The sequence below is a fragment of the Cynocephalus volans genome, chromosome 3 (genome assembly GCF_027409185.1).
Source record: "Cynocephalus volans isolate mCynVol1 chromosome 3, mCynVol1.pri, whole genome shotgun sequence".
NCBI classification, from domain to species: Eukaryota; Metazoa; Chordata; class Mammalia; order Dermoptera; family Cynocephalidae; genus Cynocephalus; species Cynocephalus volans.
Genome location: NC_084462.1, coordinates 142,614,407 through 142,627,995, shown reverse-complemented (window position 1 = coordinate 142,627,995; position 13,589 = coordinate 142,614,407).

The following is a 13,589-nucleotide window of genomic DNA, read 5'->3' as shown; positions in this document are numbered from 1 at the left end:
CATGGGGAAGGTGTGACTTGCACTGAAGAAGGGAAATTAGACAGATGAAGAGAAGCTTCAGGACGTCAGGATCCAGGTCAGTTTTGTTTTATCCAGCACTGAATTCCAGTGCTTGCTTGGCACTGTGCCTGCTGATGTTTAGGGTTTGTTGAGAGTATGTAAGGCAGGCATTCCTTGCCTCTGGAATGTCATGAATGAAAACACAGACTGAAATTAGCATGGTATGATGATGAAGGAAAAAGCAATGAGATCAACTACTCCCAGCCAGTACAGGGTAGAAGTGGCATGTATCAATTTCAATGATCTTTAGAAATTCATCTGTATGCTATTTTTATATGCCATGTAATTAATCAGACATGCTTTATCTGTCACCATCCATGGATGTCACATCTTGGAGATAGGGTCATTTCAATAAATCATAATCTCTGCCCTTTTTCTTCCTTAGGCTCTTTTGTCAGCAGCCCAAGATGGAAAAGTCATTTTTATGTCAAAGTTCATTTTATCAAAAACAGTCAAAAGCTGTAAAATCAAGTGTACATATTAATTTTTGGGAGAGTTTAAAATTCTGCACTGATGTATTTCCTAATTATTACATCAAATGGCCCTTTGAATAGGAAGGAAATGGTATGTTCACTTGAACAATCCTGAAACTAAGGCACAGTTGGGTTGTGTAAGGTGACAGCTGGTGAGTCGGTAAAAGCTATGGCTTTAGGGTTAGTCTGCTCAACTAATGAGTGCACCCAGAAAGTCACAGGAGACCTCAGTCACAATCAGTTATTGAAACACAGATTTAATAAACATTATCCTATTATTTTTAACACCTTTAGTGAGGTGTAATTGATGTACAATAAACTGCACGTATTTAAAGTGTGCAATTTAAGGTTTAGCATATGGCTACATTTGTGAAATCGTAACCACAATCAAGAGAGTAAACATATCCATCAGCCCCAAGAGTTTCCCTGCGCCCTTTTGTAATCACTTCCCCTTGTTCACTACACCCCAGGCGAACAATGATGTACTTTCCGTTACTATAGATTAGTTTGCATTTTTTAGAGCTTTCTATAAATGTAATCACATACTTTGTACACACATACTACTGGTGGGGAAGTAAAATGGTACAATTAATCTGAAAAACAGTTTGGTAGTTTCTTAAAAAGTTAAGTATACATCTACCATAAGGTCTAGCAATCCCAGTCCAAGGTATTTGCCCAAGAGAAATGAAAGCCTAGCTTCCTACAAAGACTTGTAAATGAATGTCCATAGCAGCATTATGTAATAGAAACAAATTGGGAACCCAAATGTCCACCAACAGGTGAACGGAATAAACAAAGTGTAGTATACTCCACACAGTGGAGTACCCCTCAGCAATACAAAGGAATGAACTGATACACAAACACCATGGATGAATCTCAAAATAAAGAAGCCAGACCATGTCAGCCTGAAGATCTTTTTTTTCAGGAGATTTTAAATTGTAAATTCAATTTCTTATAGGATATTCAGATTGTCTGCTTCGTTTTGGTTGAATTTTAATAGTTTGTGGCTCTCAAGAATTGGATTACTTCTTAGTTGTCAAATTTGTGAGCATGAAGTTTGTAGTACTTCCTTATTATCTGTTTAATGACTGCCTGATTTGTAGTGATATTCTTTATTGGTTTCCTGATATTAGTGATTTGTGTTGTTTCTTTATATTTTTGTCAGTTTTTCTACAAGTTTGTCGATGTTATTGATTTTTCAAAGAGCCAGTTTTTAATTTAGTTGATTTTGTTTATTTTCAATTTCATTGATTTCTGCTCTTTATTATTTCCTTTCTTTTCCTTGCTTTGGGTTTATTTTGCTGTTCTTTTTCTAGTTTCTTCTGGTTGGAACTTAAGTTACTGTACTAAGACTGTTCCTCATTTCTAACAAAAGCTATTTTCATACACATTGTCTGGGACCTCCAAGGAGACATCTCTAGGAGACATGTGGGGCCATCCAGTTCTTGGAGAGAAAGAGAGAGAGAGAGAGAGAGTGTGTATGTGTGTGTGTGTGTGTGTTAGTCAAAGGGATAGAGTAAGGGAGACCCTTTTAAGAGGGGAGGCAGACAGCTGCCTCTTTCCCCTTTATAAACGGGAAAAAATAATTTTCCTTGTCACTTGCCTATGGAGTGTTTGGCCACTTATACAGGAATATTTCCCATTCGTTCTCATCATGTTGGGGTATAGACTAGTGAAACTGGGGGCAAGTGCACTTATTTACTATGAGGTAATCAAAAATCTGTCTCTGATCCAGAACACCTCATGTGTACATTCAGGGTAAGATTAATTAAGATGAACATTAAAAGGTAACTCTTTTTATGAACAATATTGATTGTATCAAATACTTTTTCTGGATCTACTGAAATGATATGATTTTTCTCCTTTAATTATTATTCTGTTGTATTGATTAATTTTCTTTAAAAAATTTTTTTATTCAAAATATTTTAACTTACAGTCTATACATATTTGTGGGATACAGTATGCTGTTTCAATACATACATATACTGCATAATGATTCACTTAGGGTAGACAGCATAGTTTTGTACCCATTAGTCCAACACTTTTCTCCTTCCCCCTGCCCACCCCTGGCCTCTGGTAGCCATTATTCTACTCTCTACTTCTATGAGAACCACTTTTTTAAAAGATTCCACATAGGAGTTATATCATGTGGTATTTATCTTTTTGTGCCTGACTCACTTAACAGGATGGTTTCCAGTTCCATCCATGTTGCTGCAAATGATAGGATATCATTTTTTTAATAGCTGAGTAGTATTCCATTATGTGTATACACCACAGGTTTTTTTTATCCATTCATCCAATGATGAACATTTAGGCTGATTCCATCTCTTTACTGTTTTGAATAGTGCTGATGAATATGGGAGTGCAGGTGTCTTTTTGACATATTGACTTCATTTCCTTTGGGTATATACCCAGTAGTGGGATAGCTGGGTCATAGGGTAGATAGATCTATGTTTAGTCGCTGAGAAACATCCATATTGTTTTCTATAGGGGCTATAACTATTTACATTCTCAATAAAAGAGAGTTCCTTTTTCTCTGTATCCTTGCCAGCATTTTTTTTTTTTTTATTGATCCCAGCCATTCTAACTGGAGTAAGATGATATCTCATTGTGACTTTAATTTTCATTTCTCTGATGATCAGTGATGTTGAGCATTTTTTCATGTGCCTATTGGCCATCTGTATGTCTTCTTTTGAGAAATGTCTGTTCAGGTCCTTTGCCCATTTTTAATTGGGTTATTTGTTATTTTGCTGTTGAGTTGTTTGAATTTCTTATATATTCTGGATATTAGCACCTCGTCTAATGTGTACTTTGCAAACACTTTCTCCTGTTCTGTATGTAGGTTGTCTCTTCAAAGTGTACCTTGCTGTGCAGAAGCTTTTTAATTTGATGTAGTCCTATTAATGCATTTTTACTTTAGTTGCCTGTGCTGCCCACTCTCATTTTGGGCAGTGTTTCCCCTGTTTTCTTCTAGTAGTTTCAAAGTTCCATGTCTTAAATTTAGGTCTTTGATCCATTTTGAGTTGATTTTTGTGAGAGATAGGGGTCTAGTTTGAATCTTCTGCATGTGGATATCCAGTTCTCCAAGCACCATTTGTTGAAGAGTTATCCTTTCTCCATTGTATATTTTGTCAACTTTGTCAAAAATCAGTTGTTTGTAAATGTGTGTGTTTATTTTGGGGCTCTCTATTCTATTCCATTGGTCAATTTGTCTGTTTTTATGCCAGCACCATGCTTTATACATACTATAAAAAGCTATAGTACTATAGCTTTATAGTGTATTTTGAACTCAGGAAGTGTGATGACTCCAACTTTGTTCTTTTTGTTCAAGATATCTTTAGCTATATGGGGTCTTTTGTGGTTCCATCAAATTTTAAGATTGTTTTTGCTATTTCTGTGAAGAATGTCATTGGTATTTTTATAGGGATTGCACTGAATGTATAGATTGCTTTGGGTAATATGGACATTTTGATGATGATAATTCTTCTGACCCATGAGCATGGGATAGACACCTTTTCATTTATTTGTGTTCTCTTCAATTTTTCTCACCAATGTGTAGAGCTAAGGCTAGGGTCTGGAGCTCACAAACCAGTCGAGCCCGTTCACATACCCTTCACATGCAGGTCTATGAGCTAGGTAACTGGCAAAAAGATCCTAGGAGCCTTGACTGAAGAAAGAATAGTCTTTATTCAGCACACACACGTCTAAGAGTTAGGCAGCACAAAGAGAAACTCAGAAACTCCACGGCTACTAGCAAAGTCCAAAGAAAAACTGAGCAGCTGCCAGCAGAGTAAACATGTTCTATTTTTAGATGTGAGCTCTGCCTGCCAGCTCTGCTTCACAAACTACAGAGCACACAATAGCATCAAACTAAAAAGATACATGGGTGCACATGTGCACTAACTCCACCCACACACAACTTGTTTACAAGAAATATGCTGCTCGACCCCCATCCAGAGGTGAGCCAGGGGAGCCTGACTAAATTATCCTATTTTCTCTGCACAATGTTTTATAGTTTTCATTGTTGAGATCTTTCACCTCCTTGGTTAAATTTACTCCTAGGCATTTCATTTTGGGGGTAGCTATTGTGAATGGCATTACTTTCTTGATTTCTTCTTCAGCTATTTCATTATTGGCATATAGGAAGGCTATTGATTTTTGTGTGTTAATTTTGCATCCTACTACCATACTGAATTCATTTATTAGTTCTAGTAATTTTTTGGTGGAGTCTATGTATAGGATCATGTCATCTGCAAATAGGGACAGTTTGACTTCTTCCTTTCCAATTTGGATGCCCTTTATTGCTTTCTCTTGCCTTATTGTGCTGGCTAGAACATCCAGGATTATGCTGTGTAAGAGTGGGAAAGTGAGCATCCTTGTTTTCTCCCAAATCTTATAGTAAAAGCCTCCAAGTTCTATCCATTCAGTATGACATTAGGTGTGTGATTGTCATATATGGCCTTTATTGTGTTGAGGTCCATTCCTTCCATACCTAATTTGTTGAGTGTTTTTATCATCAAGGGTGTTGGACTTTATCAAATGCTTTTCCTGTGTCTATTGAAAAGATCACATAGCTTTTTTTCCTTCATTCTGTTGATGTGATGTGTCATGTTTACAGATTTGCATGTGTTGAACCATCTTTGCATCTCTGAGATGAATTCCACTTGATCATGGTGTATGATCTTTTTAATGTGTTGCTGGATTCTGTTTGCTAGTATTTTGTTCAGGATCTTTGCATATATGTTCATTATGGATAATGATCTGTCATTTTCTTTTTTTGTTGTGCCTTTTTCCAGTTTTAGTAAGAGGGTAATGCTGGCCTTGCAGAATGAGTGTGGAAGTATTCCCTCCTCTTCAATTGTTTGGAAGAGTTTGAGAAGAATCGGTATTAGTTCTTCTTTTAATGTTTTGGTAGAGTTCAGCAGCGAAGCCATCTGGTCCTGCAGCTTTCTTTGTTGGAAGACTTTTTATTACTGCTTCAATCTCATTACTCCCTATTGCTCTTTTTAGGTTTTTTAGTTCAACAACTGTGGTAAGTTGTATGTATCCAGGAATTTATCCATTTCTTCTAGGTTTCCAGTTTGTACACATACAGTTGTTTGTATTAGTCTCTTAGGATCCTTTGTATTTCTGTGATATCAGTTATAATATCTTTTTCATTTCTTGCTTTATTTATGAGTCGTCTCTCTTTTTTCTTCATTACTCTAGCTAAGGGTTTATCAATTTTGTTTATCTTTTTGAAAAACCAACTCTTTGTTTCATCAATCTTTTGTATTTTTTTTAAAGTATCGAATTCATTTATTTCTGCTCTGATCTTTGTTATTTCTCTCCTTCTACTTATTTTGGGTTTGGTTTGTTCTTGTTTTTCCAGCTCCTTGAGGTATAACATTATGTTGTTTATTTGGAGTCTTTCTTCTTTTTTTGATGTAGACATTTATTGCTATAAACTTCCTTCTTAGAACTGCTTTGTTACATTCCATAGGTTCTGGTATATTGTGTTTTTACTTTTGTCTCCACAAAATTTTTAATTTCCTCCTAGATTTCTTTTGTGATAATTTCCTTGTTTCACTTTATATTTCTGCCAATTTTTGTATGCATCCCTTATCAGCATAGCTTAAACTTTTTATGAATGGAATCATACCATGTATCGTGCTTTTTTCATTCATCATTATGCTTATGAGCTTCATCCATTTCGTTGAGCCTAAAGGTACTACTATTTTAGAATAGTAATGAAATACAATACTATTCATTATTGTACAGTATTACATGATTACACCATATATCTACCCATTTCTAATCCATTCTACTGTTGATGCACATTTAAGTTGTCTTTAGTTTTTGGTGAATGGAAATAGTGCTGTTATAAACATCCTCATACATATTTACTGGTGCACATGTGCCAATAGTTTCTCCAGGGTAAATACCTATGGGTGGAATTTCTGGGTCATAGGGTATGGATATCTCCTCCAACTTTATTAGAGAATGCCAAAGACGTTTGCCAATTTACTTTTTCCGTATGTTCCATGTGAACAGGTGCACGTTTACAGTTCTGGTGGAAAGGCCTATGCGGCTGGTGATTTCATATAGTGATGCCTTTTCCCTTCGGCCCTGTGGATCCATGAATACCAAAAGTAGCCAAGTCACCTAGAGCCCAGACAGAGTCTAATTCTGCCAAAAGACAATAGGTGTAAAAGACACCCTCACTGAGCAGGTGGCCGTATATCAACATAACATCACTGAGATATTGCTGAAGAGAAGATATAATTTTGAACACTTCAGATAATTTTGTAAAGCATGAAAATATTTGTTGCATCAAACAAAATTAGCAGAAAACAAGAACAAAATGTTTATCAACAATTCTGCCACTCAACAAATCATACTATTTTTCTGTTTTCTTTCAGACCTGGCTCAAATGACTATTTTAATTTTTACGGAACTGTAGTCCTCACAGCATAGATATAATTTTGTGTTCTGTTCTCTTCCCTTAACAGGATAGCATGAGTATTTTTCTTCATTGCTACATAAACTTCCTAAAAGTTATTTCATTCACTGTGCAATAGTTTTTCAATTGTGGCAGATCCAGGGGAGATAGTTGGGAAAGGTTTTAGTGCCCCTCAATCTCAATCTTCATTCCCTACAAGCAACCCCCCAAAAATATTCAATCTAAGTAAAAAGAGCATTCGCACTATCTAAAGGCAGCTTTAAGTCCGTGGGCCCCTCCTATGAAAGAGTGTACCCTAAAGCCCTACCAAGTAGAAATTCTGGTGTCCTATCTACTATCAAGGGAATGCCATAAATGACTAAACTATTCCCCTGTTGGTGAGCCTTCAGATTGTTTCCAATCCTCTGAAATTTTAAATCATGTCCATTTATATCGCCATTTTCCTTCCTTTCTTTGGACTATTTCCTTAGCGTAAGTTCTTATTTTTGAGGGGTGGGGGTGGTGGCTGCTGGCCAGTACTGGGATCTGAACCCTTGACCATGGTGTTACAACTCAACCTCATCTTAGTGTAAATCTTAAAGAAGGTTTAATGAATCAAGGATTTTTTTTTTCTGGATCTTAATATACAATACTAAAGCACTTTACAAAAGTGGTGTTCCAGTTTACATTTACACCAAGGGTATACAAATGAACATATTGCATTAATCAGTGTCCTTAATTGCAACCTATGGAATTTATTGGTCCTTTCAGATGTCCAGAGAGCAAGTCTTGGAAGACACCACAGCCACAAAGGAGGTCCATATCACATTATGGGATTGCTCCAGAGGAGACTATGCTGTTTTCATCAGGAGACACCACCACAGCTCATCTGCTGAGTCTGGGCATTGGCTAATGCCAGAAACCCTGCTGTCCCCAAAGCTGGACACCTCTGCTGTCATTTCCACCAGAAAATGAATTCTGTGCAGCGTCTGCATCTTTCTATTTCCCACTTTGGTATCAAAGTCTCAACTGGCTACATTTGTTTGGTGGAGTCTGGGTTATGTGTCTACATCCCTGTTGCAAACGAGTTTGGGAAAATGAGTTCTGTGGTTTTCCTTAACAGGCAGGACTTATAATTGGGGAACTTCTTCAAATATAAAAAAATTGTTCAAAAGATGCTGGTGGCCACAGACACCTCACCCATCTGCCTCACCTTCCATAACTCTGCCAGGATTAAATAATTAAATTGCAAAAGTAAAATAATTTAGTTATGCAATAGTTTTTTTTTTCATTTATCTTATTGTTAAGTTTTCCTTCTAGTTTTTATGTACTGATTTATATCAATAAACTATCAGTTTATGTCCGTACACTATCAGCCCACTTTCCTCACCAATGTTTCTGTTAGAAATATCTGTGAATATATTTATCAATATATTTCTTATGAATGTACAGGAACTTTTCTATAGTATAGAGATTAACCTTAGTTGTAAGCATGTTAATCCCTCAATATCTAAATGCCACAATCATAACTGTGCAGAGTGATGGTCAGGTAGGCTCAGCTTGTCCAACTCTGGCCCTTGCGCCTTTTCATTGCTGGGATATTATTGATTCTGTGAGACGGCTGGCCTTTGTTCCCATGCATTTACATATGCCCAGAGAATTTCAAGTAACCCCCCAAAGAGAAGAAAAGATGAATCAAAAAATTACAAATATTTGTTTTGTGCCTGTGCACATTTCATGAATCTAATTATTTTAGGAAGCAGAAGAACATTATGTCTTTAAGTGGCTGAGATAGATGCTCATATCTCAGACGGTATTTTTTAAACAAGAAAGACAGACTTGACCTTGATATTTTCCTCTCATCTTCATTGTAGATTGATGAAACAGGCAAGGGAAATAATATTTGCTCTTTATGTCTAATCTTTCATCCAAGGGATTCATTAATTTATAAACATTGACCTCTTACTGAACCTAAGCCCAAATTTTCCACTCTATAAATGGCTATCTGACATAAAAAACAAACAAACAAGCAGCAAAGTAATTTTATTAAGGTGGTAAATACTTTAACAATAAAGCCAGGAATTGGATATTTCTCAGTTTTGGCCCCTTATTGTTACTATTTCATATGTCCTTTATACAGAATTGTACAACTGCCCACTTTTATTCTTAAGAGGCAGGGCATTAGGCAGCATTCCGTGGGGCACCAAGCCATGTTCTTTTCTTCTCCATCAATAAAATTCAAAAAGATGCAGGTTACCTCATAGACCATTGGGCATATGCTTAAATCCTTCTGGAGCAATCTGCCTGTGCTTTCTGACATATATAGATTTGCCCTTAATACTGCTGATGTCTCTGGAAGGACTTTGATGGATTAATGGCACTTTCTACTACTTGAGGAATTGCATGCCCCTGTGGATAATAAAAATAAATCCAACCAATACAATTGCATTTCAGAGAAGGGATGGCAGGACAGGGAGCAACCAATCAAAAGTATCTGGAGCACCAAATTATGCCCCAGAGGAGTCATCTTGCATATCCTTGGTTCTGTTTCCATGGTAGTAGGATTGCTTGGGACATTCGAAGGCAATTTAAATGCATTTAGGCCATAGCTTACACGGGGATAATCTTAAGAAAATCAGAAGTGAGTAAACATTAGCAGCTAGTAGAATAGGTGATATTAAAAACCACACTCCATCTTGCTTGCTTTTCTATTTAGTAAAAAATAATATATATATTTTGGACATCTGGAAATTATGTCTGCTTCTAACTTTGGCTTGGATGACTCATTTCAAGACAGTGCCACAGTTACCATATGCTAGAATACAGAAATTTGAGGCTGCTTATTTTTTAAACTTAGTTTTTAAGCTCAAAGGTATGGATTCACATTACTGTTCTCCCCAGGGTTAGCCCAGGAGGGTGCAGACCAGGCACAGGAGGGCTGCCCATCTGAAAATACAACTCCTCACTGACTCGGCAGGGTTAGAAATTCATTTCTTTTTTATGCTCTGGTCAGTTTTCAGCCTTTCAGAGTCTCCAGGGAACATTCGAGGGCCCCTCAGAGAAGGAAGCATTAACTGGAACCTTAAACATCACCAATTCTTATCCCTGGTAGAAACCTGGAAAAGGACTCAAGATGGACACAGAAAAAGGAAGAAAGGACAGAAAGAAGGAAGTGAGGGTAGCAAAGACAAACAACCTACTGCATTTTCTCATTTTCTCTCCAAGGTATTGCACGATTGCAGCAGTGGGACAAAAACCTTGTGTTGCTCTATTTATTTTATAATTTTGTTTAACAAATACTCTTCTTAGTGCTTGCTTTGTGTTAGATGTCATTCTACACACTTTACAAATATTAACTCACTTATTTCTCATAACAACCCTAGGAAGTAAGCACTCTTGCTATCTCCATTGGATAGATGAGGAAACGGGGACACAGAGGTTGAGGCCGAGGGTCCCAGGGTCATGAGCTAGTAAGTGGCAGGGCTGGGATTCTGGATTTAAGTCATCGGGCACCTTTATCAGAGCTCTCTACCACTCCACCCTGTCTACATACAAACTGTATATGTTTTCAACTCCCTTCGAAAGCTCCAGTCTTAGGAAATGTGGATGAGGAGAGAGGTCAGTTTAATCATAACAGCTAGCTCCCAGAATTCAGATTTCATTTGGAGAATTTGCAATAATGTCTATAGAAGACTTGGAAGACAGAGTCCTGGAATTCTATTCTTTCATCCTCTTTGTATAACAGAGTGCTACAGCAACTCACTACCTCTGTGTTCATCTTTGAGTAGAGATAGTGATGTTGGTCCGATAAGAACTTTAATTTTCAAATAAAAGAGAGGTTGAACTTCCCCAGGGGGCAGTTGGGCATGAGCTTGATGGCCTGTGAAGGAAATTTGACTTTTTGGTCATTTGAAAATAGTGGGATGGGAGAATAAAGAAAGGGAATCAAAGTATTTTGTGGAATCTGAAACTCTTCTATGTGGCTTAGAATCATGGGAATTTCCTTGGCCTGCTTTGTGAAGGTAGCATGACTCTTTCTCTATGACGATGTCAGTTATTCACTATTTCCAACTGTACAATTGCTTCATTATGTCCACACACACGTTTTCCTGTTTATGCCAAAAAAAGGCCCATTGTTGATACCAAATCACCACCTGAAAATATGAGTATCGTAATCTACTTACATATCTTAGACTGTTCTGGGGAACGAACGGTATATTTTATTGGAAAAATTGGAAAGCAATTTTCAATCATTCTTTATACGAGAAAAGGTGTTAAATCTTTCTAGGCATTAAAAAATCTAGATCTTTAAAGGTATTAAAAATAGTCCTTCACAGAACCTGTGTTTTACTTTTTAAAATGTTATGTGTTTTTGCACATTAGAGAATTTATTCACAGATACCTGGATTTTCAGCATTTGAGAACTGCAGAAAACTTAAGTGGTTGTAAGCCATTGTTCAGAGACCATTACATTCCAAAGTCTCAATGGGGAGCGATTTTGGTCCCCTAGGGGGACATTTGGCAATGTCTGGAGATATTTTTGGTTATCACAACTGGCAGTGGTGGGATGTTACTGGCATCTAGTGGGTTGAGGCCAGGGATGCTGCTAAAGATTTTATAATGCACTAAACAGCTCCCTACAACAAAGAATTATCTGGCCAAAACGTTAATAGTGCTGAAATCGAGAAACCCTGTGATATAGATTTTCTAAACCCTATTTGTAGGACTTTTTACATAGATCCTCAATTTTATGTCACATATAAGGCAAACAATATGAAGTAAGGGTCTATGTAAAAAGTCCTACAAATAAGTCTTACAAGTTCCTCCTTGTAAGGCAAGCAACATAAAATTAAGGATCGATGTAAAATGTCCTAGAAATAAGGTTTTGAAAATCTCTGTCACAGGGTTTCTCAATTTCAGCACTATTAACATATACACAGCTAGTCCAACTTGGAGCTTACTGGCTCCAGAGGGTGCCAGTGGGATTCTATGATCAGAGAGGATCAGAGAAGCTTTACGTCAGGGCTTAAGAGTCTGAACTACAATAAAAACAATTTTGTCGGCTAGTTCAAGAAGCTAATCTTCATTTATAACTTAGAAAAAAATACTTGTTAGGCTCTAGTCTTGGGATGAACATTTGGAATTCACCTGCTTGAAAGCTTGGTACTGCCTTGGTAGTGTTTTTCAGTGCAGATCATTGGATAATAGTTGTTTCTGTATTATTCAACTTCATGCTCTTCAGCTCCTGGGACTCCTAAAGAATCCCTGCTAGTAGGGATCTAAAAGATCCCTAAAGAATCACTGCTAGTAGGACCTTTGGTTGAATGAGTACGAAGTACCATGGGGTGGTAGTAAGATGATGGGCTTTGGATTCAAGTGTCACCACTTTTGGATATATGGCATTCCTTAATCTAATCTTCAGTAGACTCATCTGAAGATACCAATCTTAACAGATTTGTTTGAATAATTTGAAATGGCTTATACAGATTATGTGCTTCAATGCCTGGCACACAGCAGATGTTCAACTAATACTAATTCTCTTCTCTGTGCCTGTCTTTCTTAGGGAGAACTCTTCCCTTCCTCACCTAGTTCATAAAAAATGAAACTTCCACCCTTATGGAAGTATTGGGAGGGGAGTTTCTGTGTTTATTTTCATCTGTTATATTTCTCTCCAAGGAAGCAGGAGACTCATCTGACTGGTGAGATTTGAGGAAATCCTATTTAGTAGAGCCCTGTGAGTCCACATGGACCTTTTGTACAAATGAGACAAAAGGTCCCCCTCTGGGTGAACACAGACCTCTGACTATATGGCTTGAGGAGCAGATGGTATCTTTACACAGCATGGCCTCAAACCAGTGGATATAGCTTCGTTAATAGAGTGTGGGCTGGATTTCTCGGCCAGCACCCTATATAGTGAAAAACCTGCTGTAACACACAGTTTCTTTTTTAGAACTGCCCTTCCTGCAAAGAACATACATTTTCCTCTGCTTCTGATTCTGTGGGGAAAGCACACCTGGGCCAAGGTCCAAGAATGGGCATCTGGAGGCAGGCCTGTATCTATCTGTGCTTGATAAGTATGAGGCAGGTAGCCATTTCCCCAGTGGCATGGTGGCTGATCAGCAAATTTTGCCTGAAGGAAAGAATAGAAAGCCCAATCCTGGCTGCATGTCCACGTGACATTCTCTACCTGATTCTGGACTCTGTTGCTCAATTGGTTCAGAATCCATAGAGGAAGGGGATGAGATGAGCATTTCAGAAACTCCAACACATACATATTCATCCATCCATCCATCCATCCATTGTTCATTTATTCTACAAATGTTTAGCAGTATCTTCATGGGGCAGTACAATGGTAAAACTTTGAATAAGATGCAACCTCTGCACTAAAAGTACTTACAGTGCAGTGGGAAAGAGAAACAAGTCAAATTAAAATAGTGTAACTTGTTCTCTAATAGATGTATATATAGGGTGCTTTGGGAAGATGGGAGCAGAACAAGAACTTAATTCAGTCTGAGAGGAGCAGAGAAATCCACACTCTTTTCAGGAGAGGTGACACCTGAACTGAGTCTTGAAGGTAGAGTAGGAATTTTGCAAGCATATGTGGAGTTGAGTGGGAGAATGGAATCCAGGGTCAT